The sequence below is a fragment of the Apodemus sylvaticus genome, chromosome 17 (genome assembly GCF_947179515.1).
Source record: "Apodemus sylvaticus chromosome 17, mApoSyl1.1, whole genome shotgun sequence".
In the NCBI taxonomy this organism is placed as follows: Eukaryota; Metazoa; Chordata; class Mammalia; order Rodentia; family Muridae; genus Apodemus; species Apodemus sylvaticus.
Genome location: NC_067488.1, coordinates 59,973,014 through 59,993,088, shown reverse-complemented (window position 1 = coordinate 59,993,088; position 20,075 = coordinate 59,973,014). Strand labels below are relative to the sequence as shown.

At 41.1% G+C, this 20,075-nt stretch overlaps 1 protein-coding gene across 1 annotated transcript in view; it reads left to right on the top strand.

Annotated features, from left to right (window-relative positions):
- Slc2a13 (solute carrier family 2 member 13) overlaps window positions 1-20,075 on the top strand; it is a 329,850-nt gene that overhangs the window by 263,239 nt on the left and 46,536 nt on the right. The window lies entirely within an intron of this gene.

Here is a 20,075-nt window from a genome sequence, read left to right as displayed (position 1 = left end):
AGCTGACCCTAAGATAATAATTAAGGTTGTAATGTCTACAATTACTTCAGCTCTTAGATCATGAACGAGAATTAACAGTCTCTACCAAGGCAAACAAAGCAAAAGCATTTACATCAAGGCTGTGAGAAAGTAATTGGTGATAAAGCATAAAGTAGCTAGTATACAATGAGAAAAAACAGTATGACACAAGTTGAAGTTACACAATTGGTCAAATAGCATACTGGTAGGAAATGATACATAATGTATTTATATTTCACAGTTTTATATCACCTATATCCTCCGGGTATGGAATTAAAAGTTCAATCAGATGCAATCAGAAACCATGTCTTCAGTGTCTTCTTTTGCTGGGGTCTCTGGCACGGTGGAGAGACTGCAGATGGTGATGGCTCTGAAGTAGACTTGAAGGAAGTGACAGGTGTGGAAGTCTCTGTCTGTGGAAAAGGCTTGGCCCAGTCAGCTGGTCTGGCATCTACAGGGTCCTGTAAATATATAAACAGAGCTTCTCCCGGAAAAACATCCAGTCTTTTTTATTATCCAGTTAGTAGGACTTTATTTTAGTAGAGGCTTGAAATGTTTAAAATTGGACTTATTTTCTTATAAAGTTTTATAAAGAGATGAGTAATTATGATTTTATTTTGTAATTTCGATGCCTATATCTTTTAAGGTCTGATGAGCTCACTCTACAATAGCATGTCCCTGTGAACTAGAGGGGATGTCAGCGGAATATGAGAAACTAAGAGTCAAACACCAATTTTGAGGCCTTTTAAGTTTAAAGAAAGGCAGTGTCTGATTTTGAACCCTTGGCATATCCAAGATTATAAAATAATGAAACAAATACTGTATCATAGTTTTTCCAAGCTAGGAAAAGGCATAAATAGTAATGAGAATTAAGTGTACATACATACAGGAATAAATGCTAACTCTCCAAAAGACAGGACATATGTAAGTCATCTTTGTCTGTTTTAAATCACAAGGACCCAGGCTCTCCGGGAGTTAGTTCCCAAGCTGAGCTAACTGCTTTGCAAGAATGCAGGACCAGTTTCTCTGAGTGCAATGGTGATTTATTTTTGTTTTTGTTTTCTTTTTTTCTTATATATTTTCTTTATTTACATTTCAAATGTTATCCCCTTTCCTGGTTTCCCCTCCAAAAACACCCAATCCCATCCCCCACTCTTCTGACTCGCCAACCCACCCACTTCCTCTACCCTGTCCTGGCATTCCCCTATACTGGGGCATCCAGCCTTCTCAGGACCAAGAGTCTCTCCTCCCTTGAATGACCAACAAGGCCATCCTCTGCGTGAGCTTCATTTGGTCTGTGAATTGTATCTTGGGTATTCCAAGCTTCTGAACTAATATCCACTTATCAGTGAGTGCATACCATGTGTGTTCGTGAAGTCATTGTTTTTAATAGCTGAGTAGTATTCCATTGTGTAAATGTGCCACATTTTCAGTATCCATTCCTCTGTTGAGGGACATCTGGGTTCTTTCCACCTTCTGGCTATTATAAATAAGGCTGCTATGAATATAGTGGAACATGTGTCTTTATTACATGTTAGAGAATCTTCTGGATATATGCCCAGGAGTGGTAATAGCTGGGTCCTCCGGTAAATACAATGTCCAATTTTCTGAGGGACCTCCACACTGATTTCCAGAGTGGTTGTACCAGCTTGCAACCCCACCAGCAGTGGAGGAGTATTCCTCTTTCTCCACATCTTCACCAGCACCTGCTATCTTAGAGTTTTTGATCTTAGCCATTCTGACTAGTGTGAGGTGGAATTTCAGGGTTGTTTTGATTTGCATTTCCCTGATGACTAAGGATGTCGAACATTTCTTTAGATGCTTTTCAGCCATTCAGTATTCTTCAGTTGAGAATTCTTTATTTAGCTCTGTACCCCATTTTTTATAGGGATATTTGGTTCTCTGGAGTCTAACTTCTTGAGTTCTTTGTATATTTTGTATATTAGCCCTGTGGGATGTAGGGTTGATAAAAATCTTTTCCCAATTTATTGGTTGTTGTTTTGTCCTATTGCCTTACAGAAACTGTAATTTTATGAGGTCTCATTTGTCAATTCTTGATCTTAGAGCATAAGCTATTGGTGTTCTGTTCAGAAAAATTTCCCCTGTGCCCATGTGCTTGCTTACTAAGATTCCTTTATAGGAAAGGCAACAAGCTTTTGTTAAGAAATTAAATTAATCCTTCCCTTATATGTATATGTGTATGTATATTATATGTATATGTATAGGACCAGGATGCATAGAATGAACTTGAACATGTACAATAGAGAAAAGGCAGTTTCTAAATTGAAGCAAGACTTGTAATTCTGAAAGTTGGGGCTAAAATTGTAAAATAAGTGTAAAACAGTTACAGCTTTTAGAAAGGGGCTTGTCCTTGGTATTTAAAAGACAATGACTATTGTCTTTAGCTCTGTTTGTTATGCAAAGGTTTCTTATCTGAGGAAAATTTCTTTTAGGATCTTAAAAGTTAAGGTAGCCTGGTTGAGGAGACATCATGAGTAAATACTTTTGTGGGTTTCAGTCCTGTGCTACCTGAGGCTGCCCAATGCAGCTGGTGGACAGTCCTTTGACAAATGGATTGGTGACCAGAAGCTGCTTTTGTTACTGTTGAGGGGCCTGAGGTAGGTCCCTCACACAGTTTCCCTGGTTTGATAAGATTCCTGTATTATTAGGGATCACAGAAGCACCAGATAAAGCAGTACCGTTTTTTATGAAAGTAAGTTTGGCACTCTTTACGCCAGTGGCACCCTTTCAGACAAGGAGGACACCCAGTTGGATTTCTGCTCTGAGTGGAGCCAGGGGCATTAAAATTTATGGCACCTCCTGCCTTGACCAGGACATTGTTTGCTGATAAGTCCAGGCTTCTTACCTGAATAACTTTTGCGAGCCCAACCTGATTTATTAAATGTTTTCTGTCCTTGATTAGTAAGATTTTGGATTAGTGTTCTGGCCTTGTGAGGTTATAATGGGTACACCTTGAAAATATGAAGTAACAACCTCAACACATGCTTTAAATAAATTTCCAGATATTTTAGTTGTCTTTAGAAGAGATTGAAAAGTGGGTGCAGCATTCCCAAAGGCCAGTTGTCTTAAAACAATACCTTTTGCCTCAGAACTGAGAAATATTTTTTCCACAGCCTCTATCTGCTTAGCAACAGATTCCTCGAAATGTTTCCTGGTCCCTGTATTATGTTAGCATGCCTTTTAGTATGTGTATCTAATTTAGTATGTGTATTAAGCAAACGTCTCCATGCTTCTAGGGCTACAGCTGACGTATTTACTAGAGCTTCCTGTGTCATTTTTCTGTTGAATTATTTCTTCAAGTCATTCCCCAGTACCCACAAACATTTCATATGTTAACTCTTTCATTCCCCTCTTATTTTCAGACATCTTAGACAAGTCTTTTTGAGCCAAGTTCTTATATATCCATCACAGTAAAAATTCATCTTTAGTTAGATAGGCTCTGGCTATTTTAAATTAATCATGAGGAGTCATAAGCAATTTAAATGCCAAAGGTTTCCATAAGGGATCCTTCTCCTCTTTTTTATTCTCCACACACACTGGGAAGCAGCCTACCAACTTACCCTGGTGCTGAGTTTGAGGCACACCAGCAGCAGATCTGATGGGGCCCCTTTGGTTTCTTTTTAAGTTTTTCAGGGGTCTTGTAGAATGACTTATATTTAAATGCTGCATGGTAGGCCACTTAGGTTGATGATATTTTGTCAATTTCTTTTCAGAGTCAGATTCCTCCTCTGAGCTTGATTTTTCCTCTTCTTATTCACCAATAAACTCTCCTGAGCTACTTTTCTCAGACTTTTCTGTTGAGGAATAAACATTTTTCTTAGATCCTGAGTGAGACTCTAGTAACGGGGTCCCCTCACAAGGAGGTGAATCTACTGTCTCCTGAGCACATGTGGCTTTTTTGTCATCTGCTAATGCCTTCCTTACCACATTCCAAATGGCAAACGCTGTAAGGGGCATTCCTAATCCTCTATTCTCCGTAAATCAGTTTTTAATATCTAACCCTTCTTTCTCCCATGTGTCCACATCTAAACTTCCCCTTTCTGGGAACCAGGAACTGACTGTACAAACTGATGAAAGTCAGTCAGCTGGCTAGTGCTAACCTCAATGCCTTTTTCTTTAAGAGCATGCTTAGTAACATCTGTAAAGAACTCTCTGCCTGTGATTCACTGTGTCCCATCCAGAGAGATACCCACGAACTGTGCACAACCCAGAGCTGATGTCTCCTGACCTAAGATGGGTGCTGATAGCTTCCAACAGAACACTGACGGCATCTAGTATCAGCCTCTGCTGATGGCAGCAGGCGATAAAAGCCAGAGCTGATGGCTCCTGGCTTAACCTGGGTGTTGATGGTACCCAACAAAAGCAACCAGATGCTGATGGCTCCTACTACCTGCCTCTGCTGATGGAAGCAGGCAACTAACTTAAAGCCAATGCTGATAGCTCCTGGTGTAATCCGGGTACTGATGGCACCCGATATCAACTGTTACTCACCTTCCATAACCACACACTCCTTTTCCAAAAGGTTTGCAAAACCCAGTTGAGAGTCCTATCTGTGTCCACTTACCTTCTTCAAAGTCCCTGTTCCAAAGAGCCAATTTAGAATGCCGGGAGCCTCCTGGCCCGGAGAGGGTAGTGGCAGGGAAGCAGAATAGGATTCTGGTGATGACTTTAAAGTCTGAGGGTCTCAGTTTCTAGTTCTCTAACTATACTGAAATGCTGGTGACAACTTCTAAAACTCCTAAAAACTTCCTTGCTCTTTCTGAGGGTGAAAGGCTGCTGGTTTAGGTGATTAACACCTGTAGCCTAACAGCTGAGGATTAAGCAATGTGGCCTTTGTTGTGTCTCAGCAGGAACTGCAGGGCTCTAACCTTCAGCCTGCTAGTTGGAAGTTGCAGGAAGAAAATGGGACACTTAGAGAAGTGGTTATAGTTTATTACTACGTTGTAAAAAGTTTCCTGTGAAAGCTCCTTAAGGAAAAAAACAGAAAGATCCTAAGTGGGGAAAAGAAAAAAATCCTTCTAAGTAGGGAAAGGGGAAAAAAATTCTACTCTAAGTGGAGAAAGGCAAAAAAGTCTTCTCTCTCCCTCATCTCTTTGTCCTCTGTACCTATACATCTTTCAGAATACATGATAACATGTTACAAAGTTCATCACAAGTTCACACACAAAAACAAATCAAATGATAAATTGAGTTAGAAGTTTACAACAGAGAATGTTTACATGCATATCCAGTAGGACTAATTGTCTGGTTAGACATCCATCACCAGTCTCAGCTCCACAGGTTCACTGAAGGTTTAAAACCATAACTAAGTCATTAGTGATGTTTTGTATAGATAAACCCAGTCAATATTTTATCCTCTGCCCAAGCACCTATAATAAATTGCTAGTTCCCTTTTTATGACCTTTGGTTAATTGTTTTACAACCTCTTGCAATGTGCTCTGAGTAGGAGAAAGTCTGGTTACTATCTAAGAACAACTAACTGGTGACACTTGGAAGACTGGCAGAGTTCTCATTGCAGTTTTGACTATCAGAAAAGCACCTAATAGCAGCCCCACTATAAAAGAGCTTAATAATCACAGATACAATTTTAGGAGTACTTATAGGATCATCATTAAGACTTAAGTCATCTACTTGTCTACATAGCATTGCTATAAGACAGTACATCTTCGTAGATCTGCAGAGATCTGCTCCAAAGGGGTGTGCTACTACTTATTATTATATTTTAATATTAACAGTATATTAATAGCAGGAATCTTTCCTACAATAAATCCCTATATAATAATCTGAAGCAGGCCATTTCAGGATGATCACCGGCTACCTTTTAGCTTGTCCCATTATGCCTCCTGACACACATGCATGGCAAATACTCAGCTACCCCAGCCAGTAGGCTTTGGACCTTTGGTTGAAGCAGGTATTTTCCAGTATTACCAGGGCAGTTTCTCCCACTCCAGATTGTAATTTTCAAACTATCATTTTCTGAGCCCAAGTGAAGGACATCTGTAAAGTTCAAATAAGTTAGCATCACTTTAAATTATGTCATGGAAGTATTGGTCCCATGGAGTTGTTGTGACTTAGAGAAATGGTCTATGGTCAGAATAAAGGTTGCCAACCACCAGTGTTTGGCCTGTCTGAAAGCTATCAGCAATTTTGTTCAGGACAGAACATGTTGTTTTATCATGAACACATAAATAAGATATTATATACAATAAGTATTCCTCACACTTTGGAACTAATCTGTCCAAATGTACGACAAAGTCACAAAAAACATCGGGGAGCTATTTACCACCCTTTCTAATCTAGTTGAGAAACTGAAAGCAAAAGTTCAAATTAAGAACAGATCGTAAAGGCTGCAGAGACGGCTCAGGGGTTAAAAGTGATTGCTGCTGCTTTTGCAGGGGACCAAAGATAGGATCCAATCCTGGCAGCTCACAAATACCTATAGCTCCAGCCCCAGGGATCTGACAACATCTTCTGGCCTCTGCCTGCACACATGTCACACACACACACACACATTCATGCATGTAAATAAAAACAATATGAGAAGACAAAAACTCAGAGGCTGACTTCAGGAGAGTGTAAGCTCCCATTTCACATCGCTTCTGTGAACCTACCTGAGAAACAGGAATATTAAACGATGCCTGAAATCTCAGGACTCTGAAGGCCAATGCAAAGGACTTGCAAGTTTAGGGCTGCCCTGGCTGCAAAGCAATTTCCTATCTCAAAAATTAAAAAGCAAACAAATAGAGCCCAGGATACTAGAACTTGTGCAAGTTCCAGCTACTTTGGAGCCTAGGGAAGGAAGATCTCCTGAGTCTAAAAGTTCAAGATCAACCCAGGCCACTCGACAATCCCCCCCCCCGCCCCCCGTGTGTGTCTCCAAAGAATGATTAAGTCAATGATGAGTCCTAAATCGGAGACATCTGTAGTATCACATCAAAAATAAAAATAAGAGGCCCAGTAAAGATGCTTGCCTCACAAGCGTGATGTCTTGGCTCTGATTCGTGGTACCCATGTAAAGGTAGATGGAGAAACAGACTCCACAGGCTTATGCTCTGACTTCTGGAGACGTGCATCTTCACCCTACCCTGCCACACAGACACACAAATAATAATAATAATACTGATAATAAATATATAATTAGAAAATTGAGTACAGGGCTGGAGAGATGGTTCAGCTGTTAAGGACATGTACTGCCCAGGCAGAGGACCTGAGCTCTCAGTTCCCAGAACCCACGTCTTAGACGCTCACTGCCTATAATTCCAGCTCCAGGGCATCTGTTGCCTTCTTCTGGCCTCTGTGTGCACTGCATCCATCTGTACAAACCTCAAACATACGCATTCATGTAAATAAAAATGAAATCTTACCTAAGGAGTAAAAACCAAATTGTCAGAACCCAAAACACATGACATCTCTACGGAGAGTAGCTCCTCTCCGGTTTGTGACAATATCAGTGTGTATACTTTTTCTGGCTGGCTGCCCAAATGCTCCTGCCTCAGATTTCAAGGTGCTGGCATCATAGGTGCAAGCCACTCCATTCAGAGGACAGCAACTCCTGATTTGTGTGGAGGATAGACCACACAGATGAACTACGACAGTTGACAAAAGTGAGAAAGCAAGCAGGTATGGACAACAGGTAAATAAAACCTAAATAACCAGCACAGCAAAAACCAAAGCGAGTTTAACATCATAAGCTTCAGAGAAATAAAGGATATAGCTCAGACTATACTCAAAGTTGTACACTTAAGCTATTTGGCATATATGTGAATGTCTATATGTTGTATTGTCATAATTCAGCAAATTTTGCATATATAAAAAACTTAAACTAAAATACTAGATAAGCAAATATATAAAACATTATATAGAACCTTAATGTATGCAATCTCTTTGAAAGATAAGCTACTTTTAGCTATAAAATCAAGCTCAGAAAAACAGAAGGGAAATTTGAAAAACTCTGGTTTTGAGAAATCAGAAAATTCTGATTTTCTCGGAAATCTGAGGAAAATTAAACATCTATTTAAATCGATTCACAATAAATCAATTAGACAGTATCTAAAGATAAATGTATTTAGATTGAATTTTGGGGAGGGGGAGTCAAGACAGTGTTTCTCTGTGTAGCCCTGGCTGTCCTGGAACTTACTCTGTAGACCAGGCTGGCCTCGAACTCAGAAATCCACCTGCCTCTGCCTCCCAAGTGCTGGGAGGCACTGTCCAGCTTAGAATGAAAATTTTAAAGACGTATTTTCTACTTCATTTTCAAACAACAACCACAAACGTTGGAAACTTGAGTGGAAAAATGTAAGTGCTAAGTCAAGAAGGCAGAGCTAACAGAAATCAGAGAAGGTGGGAGTCTTGCCAAGTTTAATACAAGAGTTCGTTAGCTTAACTGAGAAGTTCATTCATTCCGAGCCAACACGGAACACATGTGAAAATGTGTTATGTTTAATAAAAAGAATAAATTAAACAAGTATATTAATATATACTCAAATAAATTTAAGTGAATCCAGAAACTAGCATGAAGACATGTCTTCTGACCAAAGTACAACAAAAACACCAGGGAGCTATTTATCACTGTTTCTAAATTTAGTCGAGGAACTAAAAACAAAAGTTCAAATTAAGAACAGATCCTAGAAGCTGGAAAGACAGCTCAGTGGTTAGGAGTGCTTGCTGCTTCTGCAGGGCATCAAGGTTCAGGGCCAAGCTTGGACTTATACCTATAACTCCAGCGCCAGAGATCTGACAACCTCTTCTGAACTGTATAGATACATGTACAGATGTGATACACACACACACACACACACACACACATACACACACGCACAAACATACACGTATGCATGCATATATGTACACATGTAAATGAAACAATTTATAAATTTGTTTTTAAAAGAATTGAAAGCAAGATGCTAAAGTTTACAGCTGCACACACTCACTAGTAGAACCAGTGTGGAGAGGGATCAATGGAAGTTCACTGACAGAAGCAGAAGAAGACATGTCAAAGACAAGAAGGTGCAAAACTCAAGAGCCGTCAGTCCTTAAAAAGGTCTGTACACACAGAGAACACTCTAGGAGTACAGTCTTATCCAAGACAAGAGAAAAAGCATAAGCGATATTTATAATGATAAGACATGCGACAGAAAACAGATGTTTTAACACTCAAAGGATTTCAATGAGTAATGCACTTGAAGCTCCCTAAATATGTTTTCTAGAAAAAGGAGTCTAGGACCAGCTTAGACCTCAGTGAAGTGTCGTTTCTATTAGGCTAGCAAGATCTCTGATTCAGAAATAAGTCCAAGTCTTTCGGAACAGCTGTCGCTAAGTACTGGGAAGATACCTAGTTAGGAACATGATGGATGTCTTTTAGTGGCACTAGGCCATCTGGTCCTCCGTGAGTCCCGTCCTGTCCCTATCTGTAAACAGAGAGTAACCACCGTATTGGGCAAAGTGGTTCTGTAGAAGGTATCTAAGGAATGTAAGGGTCATAACTAACGACACCTATAATAATGCAGAGGTGTCCTGAGTAGGTGTGTGTGTATGTCTGCATTGTGTGTGTGTGCATGCATATGTGATATGTCAGGAACACTATGCAGATTAGAATATGCATCATTATCTAACTGATAAATGCATAGAATAGTTCTCATTTATTCCTGTGTGTCTCCACATCTTCCTCCATAACTCCCAGTTCTCTATCTACACAGAACCATAAATGATCCATTCTGGAATTTCAATGCTAACTAAAAATACTATTAATGAGGGACACTTTCCTAGCACTCTGGTTCGGTATTTGTTTCCTATAACACAGCACTTTAGCTCTGTAATTAGCAACACCAGAATAGCTGGATAGAGTCCCTCTTTGGCAGTTCATTGTTTCACAGTGTTCGTTCAGCTGAGATATTTTTCTCACAGCCAAGCTTTGATACAGCATGCAGCCTGTTGGCTCGGTGTTCCACCACTCGCCCGAACAAAATGTACTACGAAGCCTGCACCTCGCACCAGTGCACTGATGTCCTTAGTGACTTTCCGTTCCTTGGCCTTCTGCCTGGGGTTGACATGGGGGTTGACATTTTCTTGTCTTAGTGCTGCCTAAATTTTAGTAATCATTCTTGTCCCAGTTAAAATGTCAGTTTTTGCTTGCATTCTGTCAGAATAGCCTACTAAACAAAGCACATGGATACCACTAACCTTGTGATAGCATATCTCAGAGAGAACTGTTATGGCCACAATTCAATGACAGTTGTGAGGCATGACTTGACATAACTTCACACTTGATAATCTCATGCATCCTGGTCCAGGGGCTTTCAGGACAAAACAAACAAAACAACATGAAGAAGAAAAGGAGGAGGAGGAAGAGGACTTTCTCCAGAGATGAAGCCCTCATAGCCCTTAGAGCAAAGCTCACCTCCCAATAACATTGCGGCGTGTCTCTATGAATAAAAGCACAGCCTCCCTCTGACAGTTGGTCCAAAGTGAATGCAAGACTAGAGGAGAGCATCCCTCGAACTCAAATCCCAATGTCCAGATAGACACGCCCCCAGCAGGTATCATCTGAACTCTGGGATAACATGGCTGATGACTGCACGGTCCCATGGGTGTTGCCTGAACTTGGATGTCTGTGCTTGGTCTCCACATTCCGTGGCTGTGACCTATCCTATTCAAAATGCTTAATGCTTTGGACAATGGTGGAAAACCTCAGGGGATTTGCAATGAGTCGGGGTTTCAAAGAAGCCTAATGACTTCATTTTAGTTACCTTTTTGTAAATATTTCCTAAAGAGTAAAAGTGTAAAAGAAAAACTCGACAGTCATATAATCCTGACTAACACATAATGTTAATCCAGGACTTTCAAATACTAAAGGATGAGCTGGGCAGTGGTGGCGCACGCCTGTAATCCCAGCACTCTGGGAGGCAGAGGCAGGCAGATTTCTGAGTTCGAGGCCAGCCTGGTCTACAGAGTGAGCTCCAAGACAGCCAGGGCTATACAGAGAAACCTGTCTCGGAAAAACCAAAAAAAAAAAAAAAATCAAAATATGAAAGGATGTTCTAATAAAATGTAATCATGTAGTCTGGATTGCATAAAGCCAAACTACAAGAAGAATTCTTAGGAAGGTGATGGAAGGCATTGAACATTCCCTCAGAGCACCCCCTGGTACGTCAAGGAGTCCATGAGTCTGCAGTCTTGATGCAAAACCACATACAGTACAGAACTTGCTGAGCAGAAAAACAAGTTTCCTATCATGAACTTTTTACAGAATATTTTCAAAAAGATGCAGCTGTTATGAATTTAGAAAAAGAAGCTTAGCATTAATGAAACATAGTATCTAAAGATCTGTGTTGGTTAGATTAATACATTGTTATTATTCATATATGGGATAAAATCCCCCAGCTATATTCCTAATATCAGCATAATTCATAATTAAATATTTCTAGCTTAAACTTTACAGAGAAGTGTCTGATGTGGAATATCTTGATCCACTTAAACTTATACTGCTTGGAGGTGCATTGTATGCCAGACTATGTTTTTAGATCATTAGTACTTGGTTGCCATCTATATATAATTTCAGAAATCACATATGTTGGGTTATTAAATTTCAAGATCAAGAACGTAAGAGCCTTTGCTGGTAACAATTCTGTATATTATGGCCTCTACTCGTTATATTGCAAAGTACTAACAAGTAGGAAAACAAAACATCTCAGAATAATTTCTATGTTTATTTATCTAATTTCCTAGTTCATATAGTTGTTCTAGTAAGCACTTTATATATTTTATTCAAGTAGCAATATTGGTACTGCAAAAAAAAACCGCACTATATGATTTTTGCCAAAAATTCACATTTTCAGACAGTCCATCTACTTTTTATTTTCATTCTTCTTCATTTTCAAGTGTCTTCTTTAGTTTGCACTGCCTTTGAAATGTAGTCTATGAGTTCTTTCTCACTGGGGAAGATTTGGAGTCTGTAAGTCTGTTTTGGAAGAACAATAGCCAGGCAGAGCTTGGCTGATATATCTTCCTTAGCATAGAGGCACGGTGACGAATTGTGGTTCAGCAAGAACAGTGAGGATAATGGTTGAAGGTGACAGTGGGGTCTGGCTCGGAGCACCTTGTCCACGCTCTACGGGAAAGTTGGATTTGTATTTGTTCATTTTCATAGGTGTGGGCTTCAAGCTGGCAGTGTTGGTAGGTGAGTGTCCGTGTGGTACTTGAACCAGAATGTGCCTCAAGAGCACACAGTGAGGCAGGGTAGAAGCACACTCGCCATAGGAAGAAAGTCACCGGCCAGCGCCACCATGGTACTAACACCTGGGCTGGGAAAAGTCAGTTAGAAATTAACCACATGGTTGTTTTCATTCCGTCGGTTACAGCTCTTTCCAGTTCCTGGCAAGAGTGATGATTTTATTATTGCTGGAAACAGCTGCTGCCGCTCCCTGGGAAACAATTTTTTTTTCTTTTTTAAATTCAGCCTTATCCACATGATTTACTCTGGCCAGGGAAAGGAAAGTGGAAGCGATCTGTACCATTTCCGAGCCAAAGTTTTAAGACCAAGTTTTTTCGCCAGAATTTTCCATATGCTTTCTCATCCTGCTATAAAGTTGGCCGTGTCCCCATGGAGCAGGTTAAAGAATGAAGAGAGGAGGGGGTCTTAAATGCCTCCGCCTTGAGCTGGTTGGCTTAGATCACAGTGGAATCTGAGACTCTGTTACTTGGGCATAATCTGCCCTTGCTTGGCTGATGGAGACAACACTGAGTTCTGCTGCTGTTTGAAGTGAGATATGTTAGATTCTACTATGGAAACAGCAATCCTAAGTTACAAAGACAAGATAATTAAAAAATAAATCAATGACAGCAAAGGAAGTATTAGCAGTTATAGAAAAACGGGCTGACTTATTTTGAAGATGCTGCCAAAGGTCATAAATACGGTGTTGCATGCAATCACTGTTAGGAAACAGGAACAATGTTTTAGGTAGAGAGTAACAGGAATGCTTTGGGCTGAGAAGACAAAATTCTGAAGGACGAGCAAAGAATTCTCTGAAGCACATGTACCATCTAAGACAAAGCATTTGGAAGTTCATTAATATAAGATCTATAGTTGGGTAGTGCCTGCATTTTTTAATTGGCCTACATTTAAATTGGGTCTATAACGGCCTAATTTAATCTGACCACGATTATATAATATTTATACTTTACGATTTAGTGTTTCCTGAAATCATTTTTGGCATAATGCACTTGCCCTCAGAGTATGCCATGGATTTGAACACACTAGTAACAGACACCCAGCCACCTGTAGTGTGTCAGTGCCACCCGTAGTGTGTCAGTGCCACCCGTGGGAAGAAATCAAAGTTCTTGCCCTTGGTGCTGTTTAACCAACAGTGAGCCCAGATGTGAGTTCTCTCCACTTCTCTCCTGTGCCTTCCATCACCCTCTCTGTTGTATGAGTCTGAATCTGTGCCTGCCTAAAGGCTATCTTGTGACTATGCCTGTATTTGTGTGTGCCCTTCTGTGTCTGTCAGGGTTTGTCTGTCTCTAGTAAAGGGTTTTTATTCTTTCTTCCAGTACACAGCACAGGAAGTGTCACATGGAAGAGAAATGAAGATGTTATAGAAATATTAATAGTTTTAGAAGGGATTAAGTCACTGTCTCCAACTGATCCTTGTTGACCAAGACTGAAGCAGCACTACTAACATTACTGTTTCTCAGGTGATAGCCAAATGTAACATTCAATATTTATGGTGGAAGAGACTTATTTCAACCTATTTGCCTTTTGCAGTGAAAGATGCACATGTAAACACAGATTCTGCATCAGAGGCATGGAAGAGTACATCGAGATTATGGTGATGCATTACCTTAGGTTGTATACATTGATTACACTGGAAATCCAAGACAAGTAAGGTTAACTATTACATTGTTCTCTGAAGGGTAGGTTAAACAAACAGGCTACATACACAGGATAGTAGTCTTAAGTAACCTCACTGTGTATTAACTCTGGCTGGGAGTCCAGAAAATGTCTCAACCTCTTAGAAGGTAATATTTTTTATCATATTGCATTGCTAGAAAAGTATATTTAAAAAGTGATAATTTTAGAGAGGGACCAGAGCATTACAGTGCATGGTTAAAGTTAACTGCCCTGTGGTAAATACCTTAAGATGTTATTTGCCATGTATGTTTCTTAGAAACAAAGACAATTAAGAAAGAAATTGTAAGAAAGTGTGTGAGTTTTAGAAATCAGTTCTGCCTTTTATGAAGTATAATTGTTAGATGACTGAGGTATAATTCTTAGGGAAATGAATGGAGCTATAAAATATCATCCTGAGTGAGGTGACCTAATCACAAAAGAACACACATGGTATGCACTCACTGATAAGTGGATATTAGCCCAGAAGCTCAGAATACCCAAGATACAATCATAGACCACATGAAGCTCAAGAAGGAAGACCAAAGTGTGGATGCTTTGGTTAGAAGGGGGAACAAAATACTCATGGGAGCAAATATGGAGACAAAGTGTGGAGCAGAGACTGAAGGAAAAGCCATTCAGAGACTGCCTCACCTGGGGCTCCATCCCGCATACAGTCACCAAATGCAGACACTGTTGTGGATGCCAAGAACTACATGCTGACAGGAGTCTGATATAGCTGTCTCCTGAGAGGCTCTGCCAGATTCTGACAAGTACAGAAGTGGATCTCACAGCCAATCATGGCTGAGCACCGGGTCCCCAATGGAGGAGTTAGAGAAAGAACTGAAGGAGCTGAAGGGGTTTGTAACCCCATAGGTAGAACAACAATATCAACCAATCAGACGCCCCTGGAGCTTCCAGGGGCTAAACCACCAACCAAAGAGTACACATGGAGGGACCCATGGCTCCAGCCACATATGTAGCAGAGTATGGCCTTGTCAGGCATCAATGTGAGGAGAGGCCCTTGGTCCTGTGAAGGCTCATTGCCCCAGTGTAGGGGAATGCCAGGGTGGGAAGGCAGGAGTGGGTGGGTGAGTACATGCTGGCACACCCTCATAGAAGGAAGAGGAGATGGGATAGGGGTTTTCTGGAAGGGAAAGTGGGAAAGGGGATAATAGTTGAAATGTAAATAGAGAAAATATACAATAAAAGAAAAGAAAAGTATTTATGATAAGCTATAGGGCAGAATATTTCATATATGGGACACTGACTAAATTTTGTAGAATTATATGTTGCTACCTTTAAAAAATATTTTTAAATAATGTAGAATTCCTTCATCGCTTTGACATAAGTCCATAAAGTTGGTTACAAACTCTAAAACTCACGTGAAAATCATGGATTTCTTTTATATACTTTTAAGATTCATGAGGTCAATAACAGATACTGACCTTGATTGAAAATATCCTGAAAGCTCAAAAGTGAGCCCTTGTGTATGAGGTCCTGTATTAATGAATCCATTGGTCAAAGCTTGTACATCATTTCAGATGAGATGCTTCTTTTGTAAGGTACTATTTATTTTCCTTACGAGTTTCAGAGGAGTAGAGTCCGTGGGAGAGAAGACATAGAATCAGGGCAAGAACAAGAACCTGGCTGACCACATTTCCATCCAACTGATAATTGTGGCTGACATTAGAGAAATTACCTTATTGCTTTCACATGAACTTTGCGGAAGTACTTGGCTGTGCTGGCCTCTGTTAATTCCTGGCTAATCATCCGGCTAAGACAATATCTTCAGTTATGCTCAGTAGAATCAAGGAGGCCAACATTTTATAACTCTGTAAAGCCCAGCAATGTTTTCTACAACTGTCCTTCCGAACAGGCTGTCACCTGGGTGAAACGTACCTGCATTTGCTGTATCTAATTATCCAAAATGTGCCTAAGAACTTCATTATATGCTGAGCTGAGACAGGAGAGCTTCATATTAAGACTTGGAGGAGGTCACTCTAGACATACCTACGTGCTAAAGATTGAAAATCCGTTGGCAAAGCCAGAGACACACGGTCACTGTGTCACAGCTGAGCAATGGACATGTTCCCAGGCCAGAGTTATACTGTGTTATTATTGTCCGTTAACTCCACATAATGGTGATGCTCATTACGACATTTTCCTTTATATACCTGATATACTTATGCATATTCATTCCCCGCCTTCTCTGTCCCCTTCCACTCAAACTGCTTTCCTCTTTCCTCTTCCCAAACTGTTTTGTTCCTTTCTACTTTTGGGCTTTCCAGCCTTTTTATTGTTGTTGTTTTGTTGTATTAACTTGTGTGGTGCAGTGTGCTTCAGTAGGGTTATGTCTTGGAGCATAAGCAAGGCCTTGTTGCAGGAGGATGCCCCCATACCATTGGCTTATGCCACTGAAGAAGGAGGCTGTTCCTCTGCAGCTGCATTAGCTACTTCACTGTTGCTACGATAATTCAAAACACATTAGTGAAGAAAGAGTTTATTTCGACTTCGGGTTTCAGAGGAGTAGAGTCCATGCGAGAGAAGACATAGAATGAGGGCGAGAATGAGAATCTGGCCGACCACGTCTCCATCCACACACAGCAAACACAGCAAGGAGACAGGAAGAGGGCTGAGGTCTTGCCTTCCGGGTCAGGCCACACCCAATATCACCTCCTTCCTCTCCCACTGTTTCTCATCTCCTTTGCTTTTCTTCGGAGAACCTGCCCGAGGCCTCTAAAATTAGACACCCTAGACTAAGAGTGTAGCAGCAAAGGCATGAGAAGGTTTTACAAATCAAGGGTGTGATGGAGATGTGCATAATCAGAGGCAGCTAGCTTGTGACTGGAAAAGCAGGACTCATGATAACCTGTCACTCCTGAGACCCTTGGACAGAACCAAGCATTCACTGCGTGCTGTGAGTGCTTGTTGGGTGGGGGTTGTGTGACCACATAGATTACCTCTCAGTTGTAAGTTTACCTCGGAGCAAACTTAAAGCACACATGTTGGGCACCCCTCTACCCCCACCCCCTACACCACCGCTACAGTCTGAAGTACTATCTTCTAAGACAGAGTATAAAGGTATCCCTCTCTTTCCTCCTCATCCCAGACAAGGTGACTTAGGAGCTAGGTGCATATTTAATGTCTTTTTAAACACAAACCAGAAACCATTTAGTAGTGCTGCTCAATTAAGTCTGAGCAATTTTCCTCCTCGTTTTGCCTGGAGCTAAGAAAGAGGCATAGTCTGGGTCACCACATCGAGTTTGAGTGAGGAGAAGAGTTCATAAAATCATCCACCTTGAGAGGACAAAGCAGCAGAGGAGAAACTACAGAAACCAAGATTTAACAAGCGTTTTGCCCCCTCTCCCCAAAGCATTGACTCCTCACTTGGGTCCACAGAGAGCAGAACAGAAGAAAGAGATCATTCAAGCAAGGCAGACTGGCCCCAAGATGAAAACATTTATCTGTGATGGAGAGGCTGTACCCAGAAGCAGAGCACCTCACAGGAACCAGATACATCCTTGAGCAAAGACAGAGACTATTCCATGTAACAACTTAAGAGACCACCTTGCCAGAGCTTGAGCCAAAGCTATGATGGGCGGAATGACAACTTGACCAGTGCTCATGAATTATACCCCTCCTCATCTCCAGTTCTTGCTTTTCAGAACAAAAGCATCTGTTAGTATTAGGATTCTGTCTAAGCTCCACTCCACAGTTACCTGGCAAAAGCCAGGTATGCCCCTGCTCACAGTTACCTGGCCATAGCCAGGTAGGCCTGGCCCACTCTAAGAGGGGCTGCTTGCCCCTCCTCCCTCTCATGTCCTCTTGCCCTCTTGTTCTCTCTCGCCCTCTTAGGCTCTCCCTTCCCTTTCCCCCTCTCTCCACGCGGTGGTGGCCAGTCTCTACTTCTCTACTCTCTCCTTCTCTCTGCCTTTCTCTGCCTCAACTACCCTCTTAACTCCCCTCCCCACGCCCTGAATAAACTCTATTCTAGGCTATACCATTGTGTGGCTGGTCCCTTGGGTGGAAGGGACGCCTCGGCATGGGCCCGCTGAGGCACCCCCTTCCCCCACACCTCACCACACTCCATAGAACACTCTAATACCTATTTCTCCTTTTATGACCGCAACAGTTAGTACATCAAAACCAAACTGGACAGCACTAGTTGCCTTCATCTTCTTCAAGTGTGTTGAGTTGGGGGCCCGACTCTACTTTCCACCATGCCTTGTTATTTTGTTTTTTGGTTTGTTTTTTTTTTTTAATTAGAATATTGGGTCAGGGGCTTGAGACAAGCTCTAGAGCTCCGAGAACAGGGCTTTTGCCCTAAAACTCAGAAAGGAAAAAAGGTAAGGTTATTCCTACTCAAGTTCCAGATGTGTTTATCTTAGAGATTTTACTTATCTCACAGGTTACGATTTCCATCACATCTTCTACAAAGGACCCTTAATAACCATCTACGCTGCAGGAAAGTCTGTCTCTGTGAGCTGCACTATTTCCTATCTATTGTTGACAGAAGCCAAAATCTCCTGAAACACACTTTTGGTTACAAGAAATATAAATGTGCTACCAGTGGGTGCCAGACTGAGGAGACATCCTCTCAGCACCAACTAACCACACCTAAGAACTTGCCCTTTAAGAAAATTGCATTATTTTATTCTATGTGTATGGTGTTTTGCCTGCATGTATGTCTGTGTGCCAGTGTGTGTGGGAAGAGGGAGTAGGAGTCCATGGAACTGAAGTTATAGGGGGTGGTGAGCTACCACGTGGCTTCTGGGAAACAAACTTAGGTCTTCCGGAATATCAACCAGTGCTCTTAACAGGGGAGCCATCTCTGCAGCCCAAGGAACTCTGCTTTGCCAGTTCCCTTTGGAGTGGCTGGCATGGAGTGATTCTGGTTTTTGTTTGTTTGTTTGTTTGTTTGTTTTTAAGCTCAGAGCTTCTTCTAAAGTTACTGTGCCACCTCAGCCTGCTAACTGAGGGGACACTGATACTGAGGCGATGGTAGATTATTACAGGGTTATATTTGAGTATGTTTTCCTTTCCTTAGATGTATTTATTGGGTTAATTTATTATCTGCATTAGCTTGTGACTGCAATTCATTATTATAATAATTCACTGATTTAAAGTAAATAAATCCTCTTGAGGTTCGAAAACATGGAAATCTAAATGGCTTTACTTGGCCATATTCGTGGTTCGCAGAGCTGTATTATTTTTGGGGCTCTGAAGAAGAGTCCATGTCTTTCTCTTGTCCTGCCTCAGGAATGCCCTGCCTCAGGAAGGCCCTGCCTCCAGAGGGCACTTTCATTCCTTGGCCCCCAGCTGGTTCCCTCATTTTCAGAGCCAGCAGATAGTATCTCACTTTGGCGTCCTTTCTTCTGTGTCTCATTTATAAAGATCCTTATGATTATGTTGCTCCAGTTGTATAATCCTGGATAATCTTACCATTTGTGGATTGCCAATGGTATCTATGAGACTAATTTTTTAAAAATAATTTTTTATATTATAATTATATCATTTATGACTTCCCTCTTCTCTTTCCCTCCCTCAGTGCCCTCCTGACAACTCGTTTATCTCCCTCCTCTCGCCTCTCAGTAGTGATCTCCGATGACATCACCAGCACCACTTTACCTCTGCGGTTGGCTTGACTATCTCATCCTTTGTAGCCAAGATGAGGCCTTTCCTGATTAGTTCAATTCCATTACCAGGGGCTGGGGTACCAGCCAGGGAAACACTGCCAAAGAGCACTTTTCTTGACCAAATCCAGAAGGAGTTAAGACTGATTTTACTTGAATTTTATACATAAGAGTTTAAGAATATTGAGTTTGGCTTGGAAATATCTCCCATTCTTTGTGCTCTTGGAAAACTGCTTTATCCCCAGGGCATTCACACTTTTTCTTCGACAGGTTATGAAGTGGACACTTGCTCTTTCTGTCTCTTTAAAGGTCAGCTTTAAGGCTAGCCTCATCAGGTACTTGTTAAAATAACTTCTTAAGTCAAAGAGGAAGCCTCTTCTTTATTTTAGAAGAATGTCAAAAGACTATAGTTATGACTCAAAATGTTCTAAGAGACTTACAGAAGAAAGAAGATAGAAATTTATGAATAGTCTAGGTATTGTTACTGTTTGTAAACTGTAGACATTGGGAAATTGGGG